The following is a 5,276-nucleotide window of genomic DNA, read 5'->3' on the forward strand; positions in this document are numbered from 1 at the left end:
TGTGACGCAGTGAAAAATCACCAATCATGATTTTTAACGATGATGAAGTTGAGAGGCTGAAGGTACAGAATATTACAGTTGAGAAAGCTACTAAATACAAGTACCTAGGAGTATGGATATGTGATGGTGCAGAATATGTCAGTGAGCATGAAAAGTATATAATAGGTAAGGGCAACAGAAATGCAGCTGTAATGAAAAATAGAGCACTTTGAAATTACAACAGGTATGAGGTCGTGAGAGAGATTTGGAAAGGGGTCATGGTGCCTGGCGTGACTTTTGGAAATGCAGTGCTATGCGTGAAATCCGAAGTGCATGCGAGACTAGAAATAAAACGGTGCAGAGTAGGTAGGCTGGCTTTGGGGACACATTGCAAAACACCAAACCAGGGAGCTAGTACAAGGAGACATGGGATGGGCGTCATTTGAGAGCAGGGAAGCGGTGAGCAAGATAGAATTTGAGGATTGGTTGAGGCAAATGGATGGGTGGCAATGGGCACAAAAGGGTTTCAGCTATTTATACATGAGGAGTATAGATACAAACTGGAGACACTGCACTAGGGAGTTAGGAGGACAGTTTTTAAGGCTATAGTGGACTTAGGAAGAGCAGGTGTCAGTTAAGGCCACAGAAAGAGATTGGTGGCTAGAGAGAATGCAGACAAAGACGGCTCTGGAAAACTATAAATTAAACAAAACAGTTATTGCCAAAGAAAGCATTTATGACCATTCTAGGGGAAGCTCATTGTTGTTTGAGGCGAGGACGGGTGTACTGCAAACCAGAACACACAGAGCGAAGTACCAGGAAATGGATACAGTGTGCACTGCTTGTGGAGAGGAGGACGAGAGGGCTGAGCACTTGATACGAAGAGAACATAGAGTTAATAAAGTCATTGGGTTTTAGAAACAGCGAAGGAACACTGGATTTCAAGACAGTAGAGATTACCAAGCAAATATTAAGTGAATGGTGGCAGAAGGCGAGAGAAAACTAGGTATTTTCTTATTAACTGATGGCAAGGGTGTTTTATAGCCTCACTTTCTTTGCAGTGCGGAGTGAATATAGCTTTCACCTTTAAATATTCTAAGCTTAAATGGTAAAACAGATTGGCTAGGTGGCGTAAGCTACCGCCCGATCCAAAGGGCTCAGCCGGATTCATCCATCCGTCCATCCAGTGGTCGGTAGAGAAGGGAAACCATCGCCAAAGTTGGTGTATTGATAAACGTGTCGTTATGAAAATGTCAAAACCATATCTGCGCTTCTTGCGACCCAACGGTGAACTTCGAGGGCAGAAAGATGCAGTTCAACGACCGGAGGGCAGCCAGGGAGAAACCAGACGGAAGAGAAAACAGCCGCGGAGAGCACAATGGTAAAAATGGCGGAAAGTCTGCCCGAACTGGCAGCTGTTGTGACACAAGCAATTGGAATTGTTTGATTGTAAGGTGGGAACGCAACCGCATCCTATCAGGACTTCACCTGCGCAACGCGGAAACACGGGTGAGCACCTTTCTTCACGCGATGGAGAGAAGCTAGGGACGTCGTCACGGATGCTGAGAGACGCCAGCGGCTAATCTTTCACCTCGCACAAATACTCGCTCTGAAAGGGCGATTCAATCGTCGCAATTAGCTAACGAGGCAACTGAAGCGGTGCTTAGAGCTACGCTGTGCTTCCTTCAATCCGGAAACGTGAACGTCACCGAACCTATTTATTTTCATTTTCGGTTTTTGACAATAAACCCAAGTAGCACAAAATGTGGCTACAACGTTACTGGAATGTTGTCAGGTAACGTTGCCGAACGCTGCTAACGACCGCGGATTCTACTTTCCAGTAACGTTACACCACAATGTTACAGTAACGTAACTGCATACGTTACCTGGACATTACCCAAATAACGTTACTGGAACGTTGTTAGATAACGTTGCCAAACGTTGCTAATGGCCACCAGTTCTACCTTCCAGTAACGTCACATCAAAATGTTGCAGTAACATAGCTCTCTATGTTACCTGGATGCTAGATCAGTGATGTTACTCGGACGTCGTCGCTCACGTTGCTAGTTGTTGTTAATGGCCACGAATTCTACCATCCAGTAATGTTACACCAAAATGTTGCACTGACATTACGGCTTACTTAAAAGTGAAGGAATAAAAATGTGAAGAACATACACAAACGACCACTCTTTTATTTCGCAACAACATTTATTTTTTGAGGAGCAAAGAGTCGCATACAGGTCGAGATCAACTAGATACCGAAGGTGGAGTGTTACTGACTCATCCCTTATCTCCCTAAAGTTCCTTTGATCAAGCCTTCCTTTTGCAGTTAATCTTGACCTGTGCGCGAGTCTTTGCTTCCAAAAAACGAGCGTCGTAACTAAATGAAAGAGCGGTCATCTGTTTTTCCTCAGTGCTTTTATTCTGTCAACTTTCAGTAAACGTTTTTACAATATGCTGGCACTGGCCAGATATTACTGCATGTGTTACTTGGACATTACTGAACAATGTTATCCGAAAATACATTGACAAGCGCTGCCAGGAAACTGCATTTATGGTTGTCATGAAGTCATTTTTTGAGCTGGTGCCTGATATGAGTAAATGAATGTGCATTACAGGTCATTAATGAATCAGCATTTTGAAATCCTAGAAGCAGGACTCCGGAAGAAAACAAGAAGTTATTGGAATAAATTTATTTCAAAAACGAAACCAACATTACAAGTACCAGAGAATTCTTCTGTTTCTTACAAGCTATTAGATCTACAAAATTGTAAAGAACACACTAAATTACAAGGCTGATCTGCATAAAAATAAAAATGTAAAATATTAAAACTCCCAGCAACATAAAGCAAGTAGCCTAAAATAAAATTCTAAATATATCTCAAATTACACCCGATCTTGGGCTAGGACATATAAATAAATAACAGAGGCAATAAACCAAAAATGACTAGAAAAAGAACATAAATTTTAAATCTTCTAAAAATATCACACTAATGTGTACATAAATTAAATAAAAGAAACCACTAGCTGGGGCTAAAATGTATGCATGAATAGAAATTAAAGGTAACATATGCATATTACAAATTGACATAAAAAATTCAAACAGGGACTCTACTCATGGGATGGCTGTAAAAAAAGAGAAAGAAATCATTAGGAAAAAAAGCATTTTAAATGATTTAGAAAGCATGATTTTTTTTTTTTTTTCAATTCTATGCATTTAGCACGGTTAACCAATTCCATGCTTCCAACTGGGATCAAAGTAACCAACTACTAACATTAAAAACTAACAGAAAAATCAAGGCAGAAACATGCTGAAAAACAGCGCAAAATGCACGGATAAGAAAACACACAGGACAAGGTACTGTGTGTTCTTTTTCCTTTGTCTGGTTTTCGCACCGTTTCTCAACATGAATTCTTACCAACTAGCCCAGCCCAACTGTCCATCCTTGTAATCAGAAACATGCTTGCCTTCTCCCCTTGTGGCAGCCCCTCAGTCACTCCTGAGAAGAGGCACACTGCTCCTGCAAAAAAATAACACAAAAAAGTTGGTTGCATTCAGAAAATGGGTGCCTATTTCAGGGCAAAGAGTGTCATCAAGATAAAAAAAGAAATGCCTACATCTGTCCTAGCAGTTTCACCACAGTTTCTTTGCATGCACAAGCCATTCTTTTCATCCAGTTTAGACCTTTACCGCAAAGTGTGACCTACCCACAGAAGACAGTGGATACGCGACTTATTCTTTTCTGGCAAGGTAGGCGGCTGTTCTCGGCCACTCACTTTTTCCCACTTCAACCTTCTATTTATTCCTGCGTGAAAGGCACTTTCTTAAGAGGGAAACAGCTATTTTCCGCAGCGCCTTTTTTATTTTGTATTTGTAGATTTAACTTTGTTTTCATTTTATCCTAAGAGTATAGCTTTCTTTTTAAGAACATAGATGTTCTTAAAAAAGACGTGCCTGCCCTCTTCGTCAATTTTTTGTAACCGACAGAACCGTGGACCTGTCGGATCTTTGACATGCAGTATATTACTGTATGTCGAATATTCGGCAGGTCCACGGTTCTGTCGATTATAATAAATTAACAAAGAGAGGAGACACGTCTTTTCTTTTCCCCGTATCATGGGCCACGGAGACAGATCACTGCCTCAAGGATGGCTTCGTCTTGAAGCAGAATAGGTCTCTTCAAGGATGAAGATATATACCGTATACGCTTTTGAACGGATGTGCATTCATCACTGCACCTGATGATCACAGCTTTTAAAAGTGTCGTTAGTGTTACCGTGTCTTATTGGCCTCATTAACAGAAGTCATCATTTACTAAAAAAAAAAGAATAGAAGGTGACAAAAAAAGGTTCCTTCCTTTTATATATATATAAGTTTATAAGTTACAATAAATATTAAAACACTGCTATCCTCCCGGCACTAAAAAGAAAAATATTTCTACTGCTCAAATAAGCTACGTTCAATGAAACAACTTCGATGAAATGGCGTTCAATGAAACAGCGTTCGATAAAACTGCGTTCAATGAAACAGCTTCGATGAAACAATGTTCAATGAAACGGCGTTTGATGAACTGTCCGGACCCAGGGGCAATGTCAATGAGCCTCATATTTTCTACAATGTAAAGCTCATTGCAGACAATGTCATAACATGGTGTTCTTTCATTGGCTAAATAAATTTCTTAATACTTAAAAATGTCTTTATGTAAAGTGGACTAATGCCTTTGTTTGAAATCTGGGCTTGTTTTAGGATGCAAAAGTATTTTTCGGGAGTTTAAGCAAAATTAGAAATATCATATTACCATTTTCTTGGTCCTAGCTGGTGCATGCCTGACCGATTCAGCAGCAGCCCATTTGGCGTCGGCTTCCTGCACGATGATGGCTGGCTCATTGTTTTCTGCCTTCTGTTTAAAGCAGGTGCGCACAGCTCCTGTTTCAAAAGTATATAATTACAACACAACGTCAGCTACCACAGTGAAATATCGACAATTTCATGCCCTACTTCAGCATAACTTGGCAGACATCGGTAACTATGAAATCAGACAGGGTGTCTAGCAAATTCCTCCTTCTAAGTTCCCCAGCTTTTCCAGGTTTTAAATTCCCTGTCCATTACAGAAGTAATGGACAGGGAATGTCCGCAAGGAACTTTCAAGTTCCTTGCGAACACTTTCGGCTACTCTATGTCTTTTTTGGCGATCGGATAGCTCTGATAGCGAACGCTTCGCCCGCTCCATTGTTCAGCACAAGTAGTAACAACAACGAAAATGAAACATACCTTTGTTTACGTTTCCTACACGCCG

At 40.8% G+C, this 5,276-nt stretch overlaps 1 long non-coding RNA gene across 1 annotated transcript; it reads right to left on the reverse strand.

The window, feature by feature from the left end:
• Window positions 1-3,444: 3,444 nt before the first annotated feature.
• LOC120845770 lies at window positions 3,445-5,276 on the reverse strand. The gene is made up of 3 exons (XR_005716900.3): window positions 5,252-5,276; window positions 4,779-4,906; window positions 3,445-3,500 (listed from the first exon to the last, which is right to left on the reverse strand). It is a non-coding gene; the product is annotated as an uncharacterized LOC120845770 (long non-coding RNA).

This window comes from Ixodes scapularis, unplaced genomic scaffold (genome assembly GCF_016920785.2).
Source record: "Ixodes scapularis isolate PalLabHiFi unplaced genomic scaffold, ASM1692078v2 PGA_scaffold13__105_contigs__length_92229423, whole genome shotgun sequence".
In the NCBI taxonomy this organism is placed as follows: domain Eukaryota; kingdom Metazoa; phylum Arthropoda; class Arachnida; order Ixodida; family Ixodidae; genus Ixodes; species Ixodes scapularis.